Below are 20,491 nucleotides of genomic sequence, written 5' to 3' on the forward strand. Positions count from 1 at the left end.
GTGTGATGGGGACAGTTGTACCATAGTGAGACCACCAGTGTAATTGGGGGAGTTGTACCATAGTGAGACCACCAGTGTAATTGGGGGAGTTGTACCACAGTGAGACCACCAGTGTGATGGGGACAGTTGTACCATAGTGAGACCACCAGTGTAATTGGGGGAGTTGTACCATAGTGAGACCACCAGTGTAATTGGGGGAGTTGTACCATGGGCGGGAGACAGACCACCAGTGTAATTGGGGGAGTTGTACCATGGTGAGAGACAGCCCACCAGTGTAATTGGGGGAGTTGTACCATGTGAGAGACCACCATGTCATGTATGTGACAAATATCCTTGACTTGACCAGTGTAATTGGGGGAGTTGTACGATACTGAGAGACCACCAGTGTAATAGGGGGAGTTGTACCATGGGCGAGAGACAGACCACCAGTGTGATGGGGACAGTTGTACCATAGTGAGACCACCAGTGTAATTGGGGACAGTTGTACCATAGTGAGACCACCAGTGTAATTGGGGGAGTTGTACCATACATAGTGAGACCACCAGTGTAATTGGGGGAGTTGTACCATGGTGAGAGACAGACCACCAGTGTGATGGGGGCAGTTGTACCATGGGTGAGAGACAGACCACCAGTGTGATGGGGGCAGTTGTACCATGGGTGAGAGACAGACCACTAGTGTAACGCAGGGCGGTTGCAGAAGCAGACAGCAGCTTGATTCTGCCGGAGAGCTGTGCGGGTTCATCCCGGGACAGGTTGACCGAGGCAGGGATTGGCAGGGAACACTCTCCTGCCCTCCCTCCCTCCCTCCCTCCGCCCGCACCACGCAGGTCTCCGCTGACGCGGGTGGGAGTGGGAGCGGTTTGCCGGGCGGAGGGCGCCTGTCCAGCGGGCTGAGCTGTCGGTGCGGCCGGGCCTGGAGCAGTGGATCCCGGGGCTGCAGGTGAGCGCTGTCCGGCAGCCGCGACAACCGGGCTGGCTGTGCAGGATCTGCGGCCAAATACTCACCCCACCTGCGCCTCACCGGGAAACACATCTTGCGCTGTTTATTTACAGGGGTGACAATAATATTGTGGTCGCATTTTTCTTCGAGCTGAGCCAGGTTATGTGGCAATTGTGCAAATTATTGGAACTGTCTCCGTGCAGAAGATGTGATGGGAGGAAGTGCAGATGCTGGTGTAAACCAAGCTCCAAGGCAGTCTGAAGAAGGGTCTCGACCATTCCTTCTCTCCAGAGATGCTCCCTGTCCCGCTGAGTTACTCCAGCATTTTGTGAATAAATACCTTCGATTTGTACCAGCATCTGCAGTTATTTTCTTACACCATATATATATCCATACAGAAGATGTGTTGGGAGGAAGAGCAGATGCTGGTGTAAACCAAGACAGTCTGAAGAAGGGTCTCGACCATTCCTTCTCTCCAGAGATGCTGCCTGTCCCGCTGAGTTACTCCAGCATGTTGTGTGTATCAGTGCAGAAGATGCCTGGTTTGGAGCACAGTGTTGTCGGTGCAAGGCTACAAGCCTTGGAGCTGCTCAATCAAGGGTCCAGACCTTATCAGAACCTGATCGTGGACTGGCATGGAGCAAAGTCAGTCGCGCCCCGGGGAGCACGGGGTTAATGTGTTCCAGGTGACCCCCACCTCACCCCCCATCCCAAGAGGCTGGATGGTTAAAGACACAAAGTGCTGGAAGATCTCAGCGGATCAGGCAGCATCTGTGGTGGGAATGGGCAGGCGACTTGTGTCAGGGGTTATGGGGAGAAGGCAGGAGAATGGGGTTGAGAGGGAAAGATAGATCAGCCATGATTGAAGGGCGGACTAGACTTGATGGGCCGAATGGTCTAATCCTGCTGCTATCCCTTCTGAACGTTTCGGGTCTGGACCTTCTTCAGACTGATGTCCATTCCCTCCATAGATGCTGCCTGACCTGTAGATTTCCTCCAGCACTCTGTATTTTGTTCCAGATTCCAGCATCTGCAGTTCCTGGTGCCTCCTGAACAGACCCTCTATAAGCTAGGGCACTGTCTGATTCACCTCTACCCCATTGCGGACATTGGACTTTGTCTGTGGAACTGGTGCACTACAATACTAAGAACTATATTCTGCACTCTGCATCCTCCCCCTTGCTCTACCTGTTGTATGAGAGTTTGATTTGATTGTATTTATGTGTAGTATTATCTGATTTGATTGGATGGCATGCAAAACCAGACCTCATTACAGATGGTGGTAAGAATCCTAAACCTCGACTTCCCTGTCAGTTGATGCCTGGATTAGGGGAGTCAGCTACAGGGAGAGGGACAAGCTTGCATTGTTTTCTCTGCAACGCTGGAGTTGCAGAGAGACCTGATAAAAGTATTCAAAGTTATAAGAGGCATAGATGGGGGAGGCAGTCAAAATATTTTTCCCATGGTAGAAAAAAAGTAATACTGGAGGCCATAGGTTTAAGGTGAGGGGAGCAAAGTTTACAGGAGATGTACGGCACATGTTTTTTTACACAGAGGGTGGTGTACCGGGAGGGAACGTGTTGCCAGGGGTGGTGGTGGTGGTGGAGGCAGATTTGTTAGTGGCATTTAATAGATTTTTGGATAGGCATATGTAGGGATGGTTCTGGCTAATGTGCAGGTGGATAAGTGATGGTCTTGGCATCATGTCTGGTACAGAGACTGTGGGCTGAAGGGCCTGTTCTATGTTCTAAATGTCGGCCAGTCTCACCCCTCCTCCACTCTTGCCTGGTTCCACCTTTCAATGCCTACAGCTCCCAGCCCCCTTATTCTCCGGTGCGTTTGCACGTGTCCAACCAGGTTGAGCTTGCACTAAGGTTTGTGTGCCTTGGTCCTGTTGCTAATATTATTCTGCACCGGGATACAGAGAGGATCAGACTAGCGCAGTGGAGCAGCTGGTAGAGCCACTGCCTCATGGCACCAGAGACCCTGGTTCGATCCTGACCTCGGGTGCTGCCTGTGTGGAGTTAGCATGCTCTCCCTGTGACTGAGCAGGTGGGTGCTCTGGTTCCTCTCACATCCCAAAGATGTGTGAGTTTGGAGGCTAATTGACCCTCTGTAAATTGCCTCTCGTGTGTAGGGAGTGAATGAGAAAGTGGGAGAACAGAACTAGTGTGAATGGGTGATCGATGGTTGACATGGACTCGATGGGCCGAAGGGCTGTTTCCATTCTGTTTTACTGAAACTAATTCTAAAGCTGTGAGAAAGGTTCGGGGATGTTGTGTTGTCTGGAACAGGTTTCTGTACGTGACTGCCAGCAAGTACAGGAAGCTGATAAAACAGTACGTAGGTTTCATCTTTGGTAAAATCTCCACAGTGGTTTGTGAACAAGAAGGACAAAGGTTGGAGAACGAAGGCACAATGAACTGCAGGGGCTGCACTCTTGAGCAGAACACAAAGTGCAGAGGAGCTCAGTGGGTCAGCAGCATCCGTGGAGTGAATGGACAGGTGACGTCTTGGGTTGGGACCGTTCTTCAGACTGTTGGAGAGTGACTTTGCCCGGAGCGATGCTGGTGGATTGTGTTGGCAATCACATCTTTAGCTGCACTGACCAGGAGAGTCATAGAGCTGTATAGCACGGAACAAGGCCCTTTGGCACATCTTGTCCATGCATATTGGGCAAGTCCCACTTGCCTTTGTTTGGCCCACAGCACTTTACGTTTCCTATCCATAGATCTGTCCAAATGTCTTCATATTTAACATAATTGTATCCATTTATATTGCTTCATCTGGATGCTTGTGCCAGATACGGACTTCCCTCTGAGTGAAAACGTTGCCCCTGAGGTCCGTCTCAAATCTCTCCCTTCTCACCTTAAGCCGGTGGGCTTTCATTTCACAATCTGCTATCCTGGGAAACAGACTGTGAGCATCCCCTGACGATCTTGTACACTTCAACAAGGTCATTCCTCAGCCTCTTACCCTCCAAAGAAAAAGTTCCCAGCCTGCCCAACTTCTCCCTTTGACTCAGTAAACAAGTAGGATCTAGGTTAGGTAAATAATTTACCATTGTCGTTCATTGTTGGGGACCTCGAAAAGGGAAACCTGAAGAGTTGTTCTTCTCTGAATCAATCAGATGCCGTCACAAGGGTTGCCATATTAGCCTGAACATTCCGTATTTTTTTGCTAAATTTGTTTGTCCCATACGGGACCGCCCTTGTCCCGTATTCGGCCCGCGGGCCGCTGTCGGCCGGGACAGTGTCGGCTAACGGAGTGTGTTTGGGGGAGCGGGGCCAAGTGTGTTCGCCTGACGGAGGTTGCGTAGCAACCCGCCTCCCGGCCCGAGCGGGAGCACGTGGCCGCTGGCTGGGTGAGGTCACGTGGGGTGGTGACGTCACCTTGTCCCGTATTTGGGAGTGAGATAGTTGGCCACCCTGGCCATCACCCAGATATGTTGCCTGAATTTGTGATTCTTGAGATAAAATCAAGCTGGATTTCTATGAGTCTGTTCCCAATACACTAGATGTTGGATCCTCCTCCTCAATAGGTTTGTTACAAAATGCTCTCTCTACCCTATAGGGACAGAGGTTATATCTTCTGTGGGAGGGGTGATTTGGATGAGAACTGGTGAGTGAACCATGGAGTTACAGAGGAAGTAGTCTCTGCGGAATGTGGAAAGGGGTGGGCGTGGGATGACGTATCGTGTTGGGATCATGTTGAGGGTGACGGACATGGGACAATGAGATGTTGGATGCAGAGGCTGGTGGGGTGAAAGGTATTGCAGCATCTGCAGTCTCTTGTGCCTCCATTAATCTGATGTGTTCTTTTCTTTAATGCACTTCCACATCCTCAGCTCATTTCAATAATTAATTCACACACAACAGCACAATGGCACGGTGGCACAGCGGTAGAGTTGCTGCCTCACAGCGCTTGCAGCACCAGAGACCCGGGTTCCATCCCGACTACGGGTGCTGTCTGTACGGAGTTTGTACATTCTCTCTGTGACCACGTTGGTTTTCCTCGGTTTCCTCTCACACTCCAGACGTACAGGTTAGTAGGTTAATTGACTTGGTATAAATGTAAAAATTATCCCTAGTGTGTGTAGGATAGTGCTAATGTGCGGGGATGTGCTGAAGTGCCTGTTTCCGTGCTGTATCTCTAAACTAACCAAAACTAATTTCTTCAAGTGAATTGCATTCCTTTCTCTGTGTGAAACTGATGTCCTCACACATTATGAACATGTGGCTCTTGCGTTGGAGGCACTTTGTGTTTTGCTCAAGATTTGGCATCTGCAGTTTCATGTGTCTTGGGTCATGCTCCTTCAGTAAATATTTCCCTCGTTCCTTGGACACAAGCCCTTGGGACATATTTCCAAATATGTTGCTATGTAAATGCACGTCGTTATTGTTTAATATTATCACCCACTCCATATTTGACTTTAAACTTTAAAGATGCAGGACTGGAAACAGGTCCTTCGTTCCAACGAGTCCATGCCAACCAGCAATCAACCCGTACACTATCCTACACACATTAGGGACAATTTTACAACTTACCAAAGCCAATTAATGTATAAACCAGAGAGAGGGGAGAACACCAACGTGGTCACGGGGAGAACGTTCAAACACTGTACAGGCAGCACCCGTAGTCAGGATCGAACCCAGGTCTCTGGCGCTGTGAGGTAGCAACTCTACCGCTGCACCACCGTGCCTTCGATGGACCCCTGAGCAGCTATCAATGTTGTGAAGAGCAAGCTGCCTGTGATTCTGTGGCATGGCAGTGCACTGGTTAATGTCTGCCTTCCTTCCTGAATCAGTAGCTGGTGTCTGATCCATTCCCCGTCACCACCCTCCCTCCGTCCCTCCCTCCAGTCTCCATCCCACCACATGTGTTAATGTCCATCACACTGCACTGTGAGATCACTGTGCAGAAGGCTCCTGGGAACCCAGCCACAGAATCCATCACCTATTATAGTATTGCTTGCATGTAGGCTTGCAGAGGATTACTCGACTGGGCAGAGAGCTGGGAAGCCTGCTGTTCTCTTGCGAGAGATATCCTCTACTCATCTTCTGACGTTCTTCATCGAGAATCAAATGTCTGGATTTCTTAAAAGAGAAATGCCCCATAAATATTTTTCTGGCCCAGTTGCTACGAGTTACGGTGGGCAAATTGTCTTGAGATCCAAATCTGAAGAACAGGGAGGGTTTATGACGGGAAATGGCTTTCTGTAATTAAAAATACATGTTTGTTCTTTTGCTTGAAAGCCAGGGCCTTTAAACTGCAGTGACCTGTTACTGGAGTTACTGCAAGACTGAACTTCCCTTCCATCGACTCCATCTACACCTCACGCTGCCTCGGCAAGGCCAGCAGCATCATCAAGGACCAGTCTCACCCCGGCCACTCCCTCTTCTCCCCTCTCCCATCAGGCAAGAGGTACAGAAGTAAGAAAACGCACACCTCCAGATTCAGGGACAGTTTCTTCCCAGTTGTTATCAGGCAACTGAACCATCCTACCACAACCAGAGAGCACTGCTGGACTACTATCCACCTCATTGGTGACCCTCGGACTACCTTCCATCAGAGTTTACTAGCTTTATCTTGCACTAAACGTTATTTACGTAATTTCCATTATCATATGTCTGTTCTGTACACTGGATGGCTCGATTGTAATCATGTACAGTCTTTCTGCTGACTGGTTAGACAATAGACAATAGATGCAGGAGGAGGCCATTCGGCCCTTCGAGCCAGCACCACCATTCAATGTGATCATGGCTGATCATTCTCAATCAGTGCCCCGTTCCTGCCTTCTCCCCATACCCCCTGATTCCGCTATCCTTAAGAGCTCTATCTAGCTCTCTCTTGAATGCATTCAGAGAATTGGCCTCCACTGCCTTCTGAGGCAGAGAATTCCACAGATTCACAACTCTCTGACTGAAAAAGTTTTTCCTCATCTCAGTTCTAAATGGCCTACCCCTTATTCTTAAACTGTGGCCCCTTGTTCTGGACTCCCCCAACATTGGGAACATGTTTCCTGCCTCTAACGTGTCCAACCCCTTAATAATCTTATACGTTTCGATAAGATCCCTTCTCATCCTTCTAAATTCCAGTGTATACAAGCCTAGCTGCTCCAGTCTTTCAACATATGACAGTCCCGCCATTCCGGGAATTAACCTAGTACGCAACAAAAGCTTTTCACTTTACCTCGGTACACGTGACAATAAACTAAACTGAACTAAACTAGACATGTAGCATCTGGAATAGCACAAGCCCCTCGCATCCACTCAGCGAGGTGACGAGATGGAGTACTGTATGGGGAAGCTTAGACCTTGTCTCGGCTGCTGGCTCGCAGACGGAGTGGGCACACTTATTTTGACCCGATGATGCAAGCGTTTTATTTATGGTGCGGAGTAGTGCCCAGGGATCATATGCTGCTTGTGTGGGAAGCCTGAGCTCACTTTAAAGTGCACAAAAACAAATTATTAGGAAATAAACCAAGTCCCAGGCAGGGATTTTCCATGCCTCAGAGTGGCATAATGTTTAATTGAATCTGAAACTTTCATTTTAATGGGGTAAGTAGGTCTTCAAAATAGCTATCCAAATATAAAAATAGCTGACCAGAGTGTTTGTTTCATCTGTGTGACACCCAACACCTACAGTACTGTGCTCTCGTATTGGCTCCCACGTCTGATCAACTCTTTTTGGTTTCTGCTTTCAGGAGATCTATTTCGGTTCCCTTTCCTGAAGCTACCGCCCCCTTGAAACTTTTCACTCCGTTCTGCTGGATCACCCAAGAGCTTCGAGAAGTTTGGCAAGTACCTCCCTTTCAAGTTGTCTTTAGTGTGGTAAGATGGCACAACCAGAGTAACGAGAAGTCAACAGCTTTCAACACAGTCGCTCCAAACCGAATGAAAAGTAGAACAACTCCCCGGAAAACCAAAGCCACGGGAGGATTAGGAATGAAGGCACTTTAACTATTAATGGGAAGGAAGCTCATTATGGTAAGTTACTCTCTCAGTCGATTTTAGGTACAATTTTATTTTTTAAATTTCCAATTCTCCGCAAGACTTTGGCATTCATGGATAAACCCTTAACTGCAGATAGAAAACAAAATTCCCCACTGCATGTAATCTGATTTCTAATCTATCGTGGACTATTTTGGATTAAGTTTGGTATTAAAGATGAAATTACTTAAAACGTTTCCCTTCCCCATGGGAAGTGGAGGCTCAGTGTACAGCAGAGCTCAGAACACAAGAGCTCAGAATCACACAGATTGAGGCAGGAACAGAAATGATCTTAGCAGCAGGTGTTGGTTATCTGAAGCAATCTTTGTGACGTTTAATTAAATAATGTGCGTTTGTGTAATGATTTGTTGTATTTGTGGTGGCGTCACTTATGCTATTACATTGGAGGTTTGAGTACTTTAAAGGAGGTTTGCAGTTTGTACTAAGCTATTATGTGGCAAAGAGTGCGAGGTGCAGGCTAACTAACGACAGAGTTTACTCTGGGATGGCGAACACTCTGGGTGAAGTGGGACTTTGATACAAACATGTTCAAGCTCTCATTGGAGTCAAACTTTGCTGCAAACTGAAAACTGTTGCCTTGGCAAATGACGAAGGATTCCTGCTGTTGTAAATTTTACTCAAACCACCTGAATTAGTTCAAATAGCAGAAGATTCCCCTTGTGGCTTGGTGTCAAACGGCAATGTTGGATCAAGGCATGCGGCGTAGTCGGAAGTGGAGGACAAGAATACACCCTGACATCCACCATCTGCATGTCAGTCCACAACATAACATTCGACAAGTCTCCATGTATCTGTCTTTATCCCACAATGGGCTTGAGTCCGGAGGAGAGAAAGGAGACCTTTGATTGAAACATATAAAATCCAACATGGTTCTGTCATTGCTGGTGTGGAGAGGCTGTTCCTCTTGATGGGAAAATCTCGAACTTGATGTAATTGCTTGAAAATAAGGGTCTGTCCATTTAAGAACAGGGCCCTAGTGAGACCGCACCTGGAGTACTGTGTGCAGTTTTGGTCTCCAAATGTGAGGAAGGATATTCTTGCTATTGAGGGTGTGCAGCGTAGGTTTACTAGGTTAATTCCCAGAATGGCGAGACTGTCATATGTTGAAAGACTGGAGCGACTAGGCTTGTATACACTGGAATTTAGAAGGATGAGAGGGGATCTTATCGAAACGTATAAGATTATTAAGGGGTTGGACATGTTGGAGGCAGGAAACATGTTCCCAATGTTGGGGGAGTCCAGAACAAGGGGCCACAGTTTAAGAATAAGGGGTAGGCCATTTAGAACTGAGATGAGGAAAAACTTTTTCAGTCAGAGAGTTGTGAATCTGTGGAATTCTCTGCCTCAGAAGGCAGTGGAGGCCAATTCTCTGAATGCATTCAAGAGAGAGTTAGATAGAGCTCTTAAGGATAGCGGAGTCAGGGGGTATGGGGAGAAGGCAGGAACGGGGTACTGATTGAGAATGATCAGCTATGATCACATTGAATGGTGGTGCTGGCTTGAAGGGCCGAATGGCCTCCTCCTGCACCTATTGTCTATTGTTTATATAAGAACAAGATGAAACTTTATTTTTTTCTCTCTGGGAGTCACGAGTCCTCAGAACTCCCCTCCCAAAGGGTTGTGGAATACTTTAAAGAAAAATGGTGATCATCAAGTATGTAGAATATTACTGTGATAGAGAGGGGTAGAGTGTTTAGATTACGTTTGGAACATCCGTGATCTTAATAAATAGCCGAGGAATCTCGATCAGCTGCAATGTCTCTATATAACTGTACATTTAGACACCCTGTGGCCTCACAGATTACCATGGAGCCTTTTGCAATTTCAAGTGATTTATTATATTTTTATTTACTTTCCTCATCTACATGATAGTTCCTTGATTGTATGGTTACCTGTCTCGCAGTGTTATATTGTTCACATGAAAATGGCTGGGACATGAGTTAAATGTGAGTGATACTGTCCTAAGTTTCATTGATTCAATGACACTTTATTGTCACATGTACCGAGGTACAGTGAAATGCTTCGTTTTATGTACATGACGGTAAAATCCTACAGCAGGCCTCACCTCGGCAGTATACAAGAGTCACCACATGTCTGATGCCGACAATGTTGCAAAATGGCCAACAAAATCCCCTTCACTTCCTATGTGATAATGTCCTTTGTATGTTCGCAGTCTGGATGTGAGCAAGGAAGTTACTCCAGAGTCTTCAAGCTGAACAGGAATTATAACCTCTGCCTCTGACTTTGATGCCTTGCAGCCAACTGCAAAGGCCGAGCAAAATCATTATTTGTTGGGAACAAGTCCAAGGCACGTTAGTTGAATAAAGCTCTCTGTGCTGTTTTGGTTGGAGTCGAGAGTCCTTTTATTGACCTGGTGCGAGTAGTCTGTTGATCAGGAAGTTAACGTCTGGTGTGAGACCTGTTGGTCAAGGTCAGGGAAGTGGATGGAACGTCTATTGTTGGAATTAATTTTCAGGATCTACATTAGATACACAATCACAAGGGGTACATTGTTTGAAATGTAATTTTTTGACACAAGGTGGAATTGATTGATTACTTGGAAGGTACAGCAACTGTTGAATCTAGTGCTATAATATGACAAACGTATTAAATCCATGCATGGGTCAGAACAATGAGCACTTCAAATGGGCCAGTGCACTAAAAGCAGTTAATCTCGAGTTTGTGGTTGGCGTTTTATGACTTGTTCTTGTTGTTATGATTAGGGTCAAAGAGTCATAGAGTGATACAGTGTGAAAACAGCCCCTTCGACCCAACTTGCCCACACCGGCCAACATGTCCCAGCTACACTCGTCCCGCCTGCACTCGTCCCGCCTGCCAGCATTTGGTCCATATCCCTCCAAACCTGTCCTATCCATGTACCTGTTTAACTGCATCTTAAATTTTGGGATAGTCCCTGCCTCAACTACCTCCTCTGGCAGCTTGTTCCATACACCCATCACCCTTTGTGTGAAAACGTTACCCCTCAGATTCCTATTAAATCTTTTCCCCTTCACCTTAAACCTATATCCTCTGGTCCTCGATTCACCTACTCTGGGCAAGAGACTCTCAATAAGATCACCCCTCATCCTCCTGCACTCCAAGGAATAGAGTCCCAGCCTACTCAACCTCTGCCTTTTGCTCAGACCCTCTCGTCCTGGCAACATCCTCGTAAATCTTCTCTGTACCCTTTCCAGCTTGACACCTTTCCTATAACATGGTGCCCAGAACTGAACACATTACTCTAAATGTGGCCTCACCAATGTCTTCTACAACTTCAACATGACTTCCCAACTTCTATACTCAATACTCTGGCTGATGAAGGCCAATGTGCCACGAGCCTTTTTGACTGCCCACCTTCAAGGAGCCATGCACCTGCACTCCTTGATCCCTCTGCTCTACAACACTCCCCAGAGCACTACCATTCACTGTGTAGTTCCTGCCCATGTTAGACGTCCCAATATGCAACACCTCACATTTTTCTGCATTAAATTCCATCAACCATTCCTCAGCCCATCTCAGCCCACCCAATCCTGCTGCAGCCTTTCACAACCATCTTCACAATCTGCAAAACCACCCACTTTTGTATCATCTGCAAACTTGCTAATGTAAACTGTGTATGTTCTCATCCAAATGATTGATATAGATGACAAACAGTAATGGGCCCAGCATCGAACCCTGAGGCACACCAGATTCTTTAGACTTTAGAGATACTGTACGGAAACATGCGCTTTGGCTTACCGAGTCAGATCACCTCGTACATGAACACTATCCTACACGCTAGGGAGAATTTATAATTTTACTGAAGCCAATTAACCTACAAACATGTGTGTCTTTGTAGTGTGGGAGGAAACAGGAACACCGAAGAAAACCCACGCAGGTCACGGGGAGAACGTACAAACTCCATACAGACAGTTCCTACAGTTAGGATTGAACCCGGATCTCTGGCGCTGTGAGACAGCAACTCTACCACTGCGCCACCGTGCCTACTGTCAGCAAAACTACTGCTGAATTAACTTGGGGGTCAGGCAGCAAGAGAGTCCATTCGGCCAATCGAGTCAGTGCCAGCTCTCAGAGCATCCCATCTGTCCCAGTTTAGTCAGTATCATCCTTTGCTGTTGTTACTTTCTGCCAACCACAAGAACAGACCTGGACCTTCTCTCCTCCCTCTGCCACTGAGTCGCTGCCCTTCATTGATGCACTAATCCTACTCGTAGTCTTTTCCGCTCGGTGGTCTCTAGCTGGGTGATCCCCCTGTGAGTCTTCTTCCACCCCTGCTCTCACACACTCCAGGGGCATGTTTCTATTATTTGTCGTAGCTTTCTAGGGGTGCAGCGAGACTGTTTACACTCTACGCCACTGCTCCAACAAGCTGTACTGTGCAGTGCTTCGTCCAGGGCTGTACTGGTGGTATGAAATCCCAATCTTTTACAAGATGGTGCACTTGCAGAAGAAGAGATAGCAACGTGAACAGTGCACTGGAGGCACAAGCAACTGCAAAAGCTGCTTTACAAAAAAATGCACAAAGTGCTGGAGTAACTTCTCGCAATCTCCAATATTCCAGAGAAAACAATCCAAGTCTGTCCAACATCTCCTTGAAGTTAGCAGCTTTGCATCTGTCTAAACTTTGAAGTAAAGAAAGACACAGAGTGCTGGAGTAACTCAGCGGGTCAGGCAGCATCTCTGGAGAACATGGATAGGTGACGTTTCACAGAGTGCTGGAGTAACTCAGCGGGTCAGGCAGTATCTCTGGAGAACATGGATAGGTGACGATTCACAGAGTGCTGGAGTAACTCAGCGGGTCAGGCAGCATCTGTGGAGAACATGGATAGGTGACGATTCACAGAGTGCTGGAGTAACTCAGCGGGTCAGGCAGCATCTGTGGAGAACATGGATAGGTGACGATTCGGGTTCGGACCCTTCTACAGCCTTCCAGGACCTCACCTCTCCCCCTTTCCTCACTTCCATTTTCAAGCTTCCACTCCATCAGTCATCGCCTCTCCATTCCCAATAGAGATTCTGCCTGACCTGCAGAGTTCCCCCATCACTTTGTGTTTTGCTCAAGGTTCCAACATTTGCAGTTCGTTGTGTCTCCATAACTTGGACCCACCTGGGTTCTCATAGCTGAAGCTTTGATGCAGAGTGTAGCTGAAGGTGGACTTGTTCAGTATCAGAATATGTTGACCCAGGCAATTGTTGTGGACCTCTGCTTAATTTGATTGATTGACCCAAAGAGGTGATTTTTTTCACACAGAGAGTTGTGAATGTGTGGAATTCTCTGCCACAGAAGGCAGAGGAGGCCAATCCACTGGATGTTTTCAAGAGAGAGTTAGAATTAGTTCTCAGGGCTAACGGAATCAAGGGATATGGGGAAAAAAGCAGGAACGGGGTACTGATTCTGGATGATCAGCCATGATCATATTGAATGGCGGTGCTGGCTCGAAGAGCCAAATGGCCTCCTCCTGCACCTACTTTCTATGTTTCCATGAGTGTCATTTTATTGTCACTTGTTCTCGCTACAGTGAGATTCTTTGTTTGCATGCAGTACAAAGAGATGGGAAGTAAAGGGTGCTGACAAGGTTACAAAAGTATTAAAGATAGTCCCCCTTCCTTCTCCCCCACCCCACCACCAGTCCCTCTCTGTTCTTTGGTCAAGGAAGAGTCCTCAGATAACCTAGCATGGGATAGAGTCTTGTGGGTCTAGCTAACCGTGTTGCTTTTGACACGTTGGCCTTCAGCAGTCAGGGGATTGAGTACAGAAGGGTTGTAATTTTAGTTACACAAGATGCTGGTGAGGCTGCACCTGGAGTATTGCGAATCTAGCTAACCTGTGGCAAAAATGATGAGTCTGTTTTAGCAATGTTAGTTAAAAGATAATAGACCAGGGAGAACTGGCATGGGCTTTTATATGCAGAGGGCTTTTATATGCAGAGTGCTTTTATATGCAGAGGGCTTTTATATGCAGAGGGCTTTTATATGCAGAGGGATTTGCTTTAATGGCTCAATAGTGGAAGAGATAGGATGAATGCAGAAATCAAGAACCAGAGGACATGGGTTTAAGGTGAGTGTGGAAAGTTTTAATAAGAACCTGAGGGGCAACCTTTTCACACAGAGGGTGGTGAGTATATGGAATGTGTTTCCAGAAGAGGTAGTTGAGGCAGGTACTATTACTGCATCTGGAAGACACTTAGACAGGTGCATGGATAGGGAAGGTTTAGAGGGATTCTTGAACCAAATGCGGGAAGGTGGGAATTGTGTAGATGGAGCGTCTTGGTCAGCATCGGTGAGTTGGGCTGAAGGGCCTGTTTCCGTGCTGGATGACTATGACTCATCTGAAAACAGCAGCTTGTACTGGAATGAAATACACAAGGGGCCCCTCTTCTCACGTGATGAATTGTGCAAATCTCCTCAATGTTTTTGTCATTGTAAATTGTTCTGTAGATATATAGAGTATCTATCGGTTGACTAATTGTCCAAATTTAGGCCAGGCAGCTGCCTCGCCCGCTGTGCAGGAATCTGTCTCTCTTGTAGCTCAGACGGTTGCATTCTCACCTCTCAATCCAACGTCGCAGGGACTTGTTTTTCAGCCGGTCTTGTCTTGTCCGTGTTGCTTTTGACACGTTGGCCTTCAGCAGTCAGGGGATTGAGTACAGAAGGGTTGTAATTTTAGTTACACAAGATGCTGGTGAGGCTGCACCTGGAGTATTGCGTTCAGTTATGGGCACCCTGCTACAGGAGGGATGTCAATACACAGGAGAGAACGCAGAGAAGATATACTAGGATGTTGCCAAAACACGAGACCATGAGCTGCGGGGAGAGTTTGGGTTGGCTAGAACCTTGGTCCTTGGGGCACTGGAGGATGAGGGGTGATTAAAATCCCTATAAGAGGTGTTTAAAATCTGGAAGGAAATGCATGGAGTGAATGCAGTGTCTTTTTCCCAAGGTAGGGGAATCAAAAACTCCAGAGTGTAGTTTCAGGTGAGAATAATAACCCGATGCCAATATACTTCAGTACCAACTTGAGGGAATTAGAGGCACCACCTTTTCATTTGTCCAAGTGTTCCCACAGAATATTGTGAAACAGCTTCGAGGAGTCATAGTCATGGAGTCATAACAATAGTCTTACTGGATATCCCTCAATACTGAGTCAGTTGGCATGTTGTGTGGTGTATCTGCAGCGGGGCAGTGCTGCCGTAGCTCAACGTAGCTCACCCTAGCTCACCCTAGCTCACCCTAGCTCACCCTAGCTCACCCTAGCTCACCCTAGCTCACCGTAGCTCACCGTAGCTCAACGTAGCTCACCCTAGCTCAACGTAGCTCACCCTAGCTCACCCTAGCTCACCCTAGCTCACCCTAGCTCACCGTAGCTCACCGTAGCTCACCCTAGCTCACCCTAGCTCACCGGAGCTCACCCTAGCTCACCCTAGCTCACCCTAGCTCACCCTAGCTCACCCTAGCTCACCCTAGCTCACCGTAGCTCACCCTAGCTCACCCTAGCTCACCCTAGCTCACCCTAGCTCACCCTAGCTCACCCTAGCTCACCGTAGCTCACCCTAGCTCACCCTAGCTCACCGGAGCTCACTGGAGCTCACCCTAGCTCAACGTAGCTCACCCTAGCTCAACGTAGCTCACCCTAGCTCACCCTAGCTCAACGTAGCTCACCCTAGCTCACCCTAGCTCACCCTAGCTCACCGTAGCTCACCCTAGCTCACCAGAGCGCTGCTCCGACACCTCTGTAAAACAATAAGCCAAAATAAACAGTGGGGAATTTAACAGAGACCGCTCTGGCTCCAGTGACAGCTCTGGCACCTAAAACATTCGCACTGCAGCACTGTGTATCTGTATGAATGATTAGCCTTTATTGTCATCCAAAATAAACAAGTCTTCTGGACGAAATTCCATTACCCACAGTCCAACAATAAGAGCGATAAAAATAAGCAATAACACACACACAATCATAAACCAACACAAAACAAAAAAAAGAAACATCCATCACAGTGAGTCTCCTCCAGTCACTCCCTCACTGTGATGGAAGGCCACAATGTCCTTTCTCTTCCCCTGCCGTCTTCTCCCACGGTCAGGCTGTTGAAGTTGCCACGTCGCGGTGGTCGGGACTCCGATGCCTATTGGCCATCTGAGGAAGGGTCTCTACTTTAATTGTTACCCATTCCTTCTCTCCAGAGATGCTGCCTGTCCCGTTGAGTTACTGTTCTCCAGCTTTTTGTTGATGCTTATTGGTCGCACTGTTTCAAGTGTATATTCATTAGTACTCCATTGAACACAAGAGGCATTGGACATCTTGAGGTTGTGGTCAGGTGTTATGTAGATGCAAGTCTTTGTACGTTGCCCTGCGCAGAGGGAGAGCAGGGCTGGTCTTCAGCGATGAGTTAGTGAGTGTAGCTGTGTGGGATTTCCACCCTGGATTGTTCTCACTAGGTTCTCTGCTCTTGCTGCAGAGATTTGCCATGGCAACTGGTGTCCCCCCCGTCCCCCCCCCATCCCCTCAGCTCCACATCGGGAAGAACATAAGTGAAAGTAATAAATGTTACAATTCAATCCAACTTGATTATGATTTGAATAATGGAGGAGATTAGCTCATGGAAACTTGATCATAATAGAACGGAATTGATTTCCTTTCTCTTGATCTTCTCCTGGGCTGTATCCCAGAAATTCTACACGCCGGTGGACTTTGTCTCTGGCACTTATGCGCTACAATGCTGAGAACTATATTCTGCACTCTGTATCTTCCCCTGTGCTCTACCTGTTGTACTTGCGTTTGACGCGAGGATATCAGAAGATATCAGAGATAGATAGATTCTTGATCAGTAGAGGTGTCAGAGGTTATGGGGAGAAGGCAGCAGAATGGGGTTGGGAGGGAGAGATATATAGTATAAGAAAATAACTGCAGATGCTGGTACAAATCGAATATATTTATTCACAAAATGCTGGAGTAACTCAGCAGGTCAGGCAGCATCTCTGGAGAGAAGGAATGGGTGATGTTTCGGGTCGAGACCCTTCTTCAGACTTCAGGGAGAGATAGATCAGCCATGATTGAATGGCGGAATAGACTTGATGGGCCAAATGGCCTAATTCTACTCCTATCCCTTATGACTTTATGATTTGGTGATATTTATATATGGTACTATCTGTGGTATCACAAAATGCTGGAGTAACTCAGCAGGTCAGGCAGCATCTAGGACAGAGGGAATAGGTGATGTTTCAAGTCGAGACCCTTCGTCAGACTTGGTATTATCTGTATTATGGTATTATCTGATTTGTTTGGATAGCATGCAAAGCAAAGCCTTTACCTGTACCTCGGTACACATGACAATAATAAACCTAAACATAAACCTAAACGTAAGCCAGTCACTGCATCTCTTTCACCGGCTGCAATGCCTGAGGTGGTGACGTCCTGGAGCAAGGGTTAACCGGGCTTCTGACATTCAGCAGCTTTACCACTCCAGCCGACAGTGCCGACTATCTTTTCATTTCTTCTCCTCCAGTTGCTGGTGGTTGGGTCATTTTCTACGTCACAGTCAAACACTGACTGTGCAGCTGATGGTACGTTAGGTAGATGTAGGTCACTCTGCCTGACAACACACTGCACACCGGCCGATTTCAATCACTAAAGCACATTTGCAAGTATACAATCCAGAGTACTGCCCAGGGAGCTGCTGTGATTGAATAGTGCAAAGATTATGAAACAAACATGTGGTTGTCCAAAGAGTTGAGACAGAGAGAAAAAACTACCCAGGAAATGATTAACATTTGGGAAGTAAGTCTTTAACAAAACCATTGCTATCTACAGTTGTCCATATTTATAGCTTTGGGCGGCACGGTGGCGCAGCGGTGGAGTTGCTGCCTTACAGCAACAGTGGCCCGCGTACAATCTTGACTACAGTTGCCATCTGTACGGAGTTTGTACGTTCTCCCCGTGACCATGTGGGTTTGCTCCAGGATCTCCAGTTTCCTCCCACACTCCAAAGGCGTACAGTTTTGTAGGCTTAATGGCTTTGGTAAAATTGTAAATTGTCCCTAGTGTGTGTAGGATAGTGTTAGTGTGTGGGGGGATCGCTGGTCGGCAGGGACCTGGTGGGTCAAAGGGCCTGTTTCCGCGCCATATCTCTAGAACTATAGTTAACTACTTTGTCTCAATGTCAGTGCGCCTTGATACAAATATAGTTGAAAGGGGTTGCTGTGATGAGGACATTGTGACTCTGCTAAAGGATGGAAGTAGATTGAGTGATTGGACAAAGAGCTGACAAGTTGGCGTGGATAAGAGAAATCAAAAGTTGGATGATTATCAAAGTGGAGGGAGACTGCAGATTTGTGAAGGTCAGAGGGATTGAGATGCTCCAATACATGAACCACAAAATGTTAGCAGGCAGGTCCAACAAGTAGTAACGAAGGAAAGGGGCATTTTGACGTTAATTGCAAAGAGGATGGAGCTGAAATATAGGGCAGTTTGGTTCCAGTTGCATGTAGCGTTGGAGAGGCCACACCTGGAGTACTGTACACAGAGGGTGCCCTTACACAAAACAATGCCATAGCAGGACAGGCTGTCCAAGGGAGAATCTCCACATTGATTCCACACTGGGACCACAGGCTGTCCAAGGGAGAATCTCCACACTGGGACCGCACTGGGACCACAGGCTGTCCAACCATGAGAGGCACTTTGTATTTCTTGGAGTTTAGAAGAATAAGTGGTGACCTATTTAAATGTATAAGATCCTAAGGATATTTACCAACTTAGTCTGTGAGAACATTGAACAGTACGGCATAGGAATGCCTATGTAAACATGATGCCTAGTTAGACTAACCTCTGCCTGCACATGGTCAATTTCCCTCCATTTCCTGCTTATCCATGTGTCTGTCTAAAAGCCTCAAACACCACTATTGTATCTAGCTCCCACCGCCACACCCTGGCTGCTCGTTCCAGTCACCCACCAGCTGCCGGTGTAAATAATCGTGTCCCACACGTCGCCTTTACACTTTGCCTTAAAGCTATGCCCTCTAGTCTTTGACATTTCCACCCTGGGGAAAAACGCTCTGACGGTCTATTCTATCCTTGCCTCTCATAATTTGATACACTTCTCTCAGGTCTTCTCGCAACCTCCAATATTCCAGAGAAAACACTCCAAGTCTGTCCAACATCTCCCTGAAGTTAGCAGCTTTGCATCTGTCTAAACCTTGAAGTAAAGAAAGACACAGTGCTGGAGTAACTCAGCGGGTCAGGCAGCGTCTCTGGAGAACATGGATAGGTGACGTTTCAGATCGGGTCTCTTGTTCAGATTGATTGTGGTGGTGGTGAGGGGGGGGGGGGAGTAAACTGGAAGAGAGGTGGGTTGGGACAAAGCCTGGAGAGTGATAGGTGGATACAGGTGAAGGGGGGGGTGTTTGATGGGCAGATGGTTGGGCAGAAGCCAGAGAAGTGTGAGAAGAGTTGTGAATTGTGAAGCCTGAGGAAGGAGTATAGGTGGAGGGGGAGCAATGGGTGCGAGGCGTTGAAGGGATTTGTGCATCCCCGGGTACTGACTCCTCTCTGTTCTCGCCTGCACCAATCAGGCTTTGATGGATTGGCATGGCTTCAAGTTCCAGAGCTTTGCTGCATTTCAACAACTCTACACTCATTGTCTAATCCTGATTTATCCTCTCTCGTTGCTCTTCACCAGAGGCTCTCCCACACACTCTGTCCTTCACCTTGATTCTCAATTAATATACCAGATGCCGTGCTAGAGATGCTACAAATAACGGCAATGAAATCATCAGCTCCGTCTAGCTGCAACATCTCACTCTTTCCAGCCCTTGGTGATCAGAGCTGCACTCACTCTTTGCTTCAAGGACTCCATTTAGAGCTCTCTCTCTCTCCCGCATAGCTCTGTGGATCTGAGGCACCCAATGTTTGCAAACTTCCTGATTATTTCTCTTAATAACAATCTGGCCACTCACCTGAACTCGTGGGGAACTGAGCTGAATGTTATAATCAATAGAAGAACAGGATCTCTCTCTTTGAAATAGTCATTCTCTAACCCACTACACACCTTGAAAATTAGTGTGTGCAAAGTGTCTGCCTTAATTGAGACCCTTTCCTAATTAAGTGTTCAAGAGTCACGAGTGTTTAAATGATCGGACATACCAGTCATGGAACTATTAAATCATTTTTTGCTACATCATTACTGGCCTGTAAGCACAAATACACAAACAACTAAATATATAATAATCAGTAAAATAATAAGTAAATATTCCGCATTGCAAGATAACTTCACTCAGTCCGCTTCGGCCTATCTGATCTCCCAGTTGCCAAACACTTTAAGTCCCCCTCCCATTCCCACACTGACCTTTCTGTCCTGGGCCTTCTCCATTGTCAGAGTCAGGCCACACGCAAATTGGAGGAACCACATCTCATATTTCACTCGGGCAGCTTACAGCCCAGTGGTATGATAATGGATTTCTCTAACTTCAAGTAACCCTTTCTTCCCCTGTCTCTCTCCTTCCTTCCCCCACCCAAGTCGTACCAGCTTCAAGGTCATCTTGTTGAGTC

The 20,491-nt window shown here is 47.2% G+C and overlaps 1 protein-coding gene across 1 annotated transcript in view; it reads left to right on the forward strand.

Moving 5' to 3' along the window:
* Positions 1–742: 742 nt before the first annotated feature.
* Positions 743–20,491, forward strand: part of c35h10orf71 (chromosome 35 C10orf71 homolog) — a 41,432-nt gene continuing 21,683 nt past the window's right edge. The window contains exons 1-2 of the mRNA XM_078428514.1: positions 743–940; positions 7,647–7,929. The gene's annotated coding sequence lies outside the window, so the exon portion shown is untranslated. The remainder of the gene's footprint in view (positions 941–7,646; positions 7,930–20,491) is intronic.

The sequence above is a fragment of the Rhinoraja longicauda genome, chromosome 35, assembly GCF_053455715.1.
Source record: "Rhinoraja longicauda isolate Sanriku21f chromosome 35, sRhiLon1.1, whole genome shotgun sequence".
NCBI classification, from domain to species: Eukaryota; Metazoa; Chordata; class Chondrichthyes; order Rajiformes; family Arhynchobatidae; genus Rhinoraja; species Rhinoraja longicauda.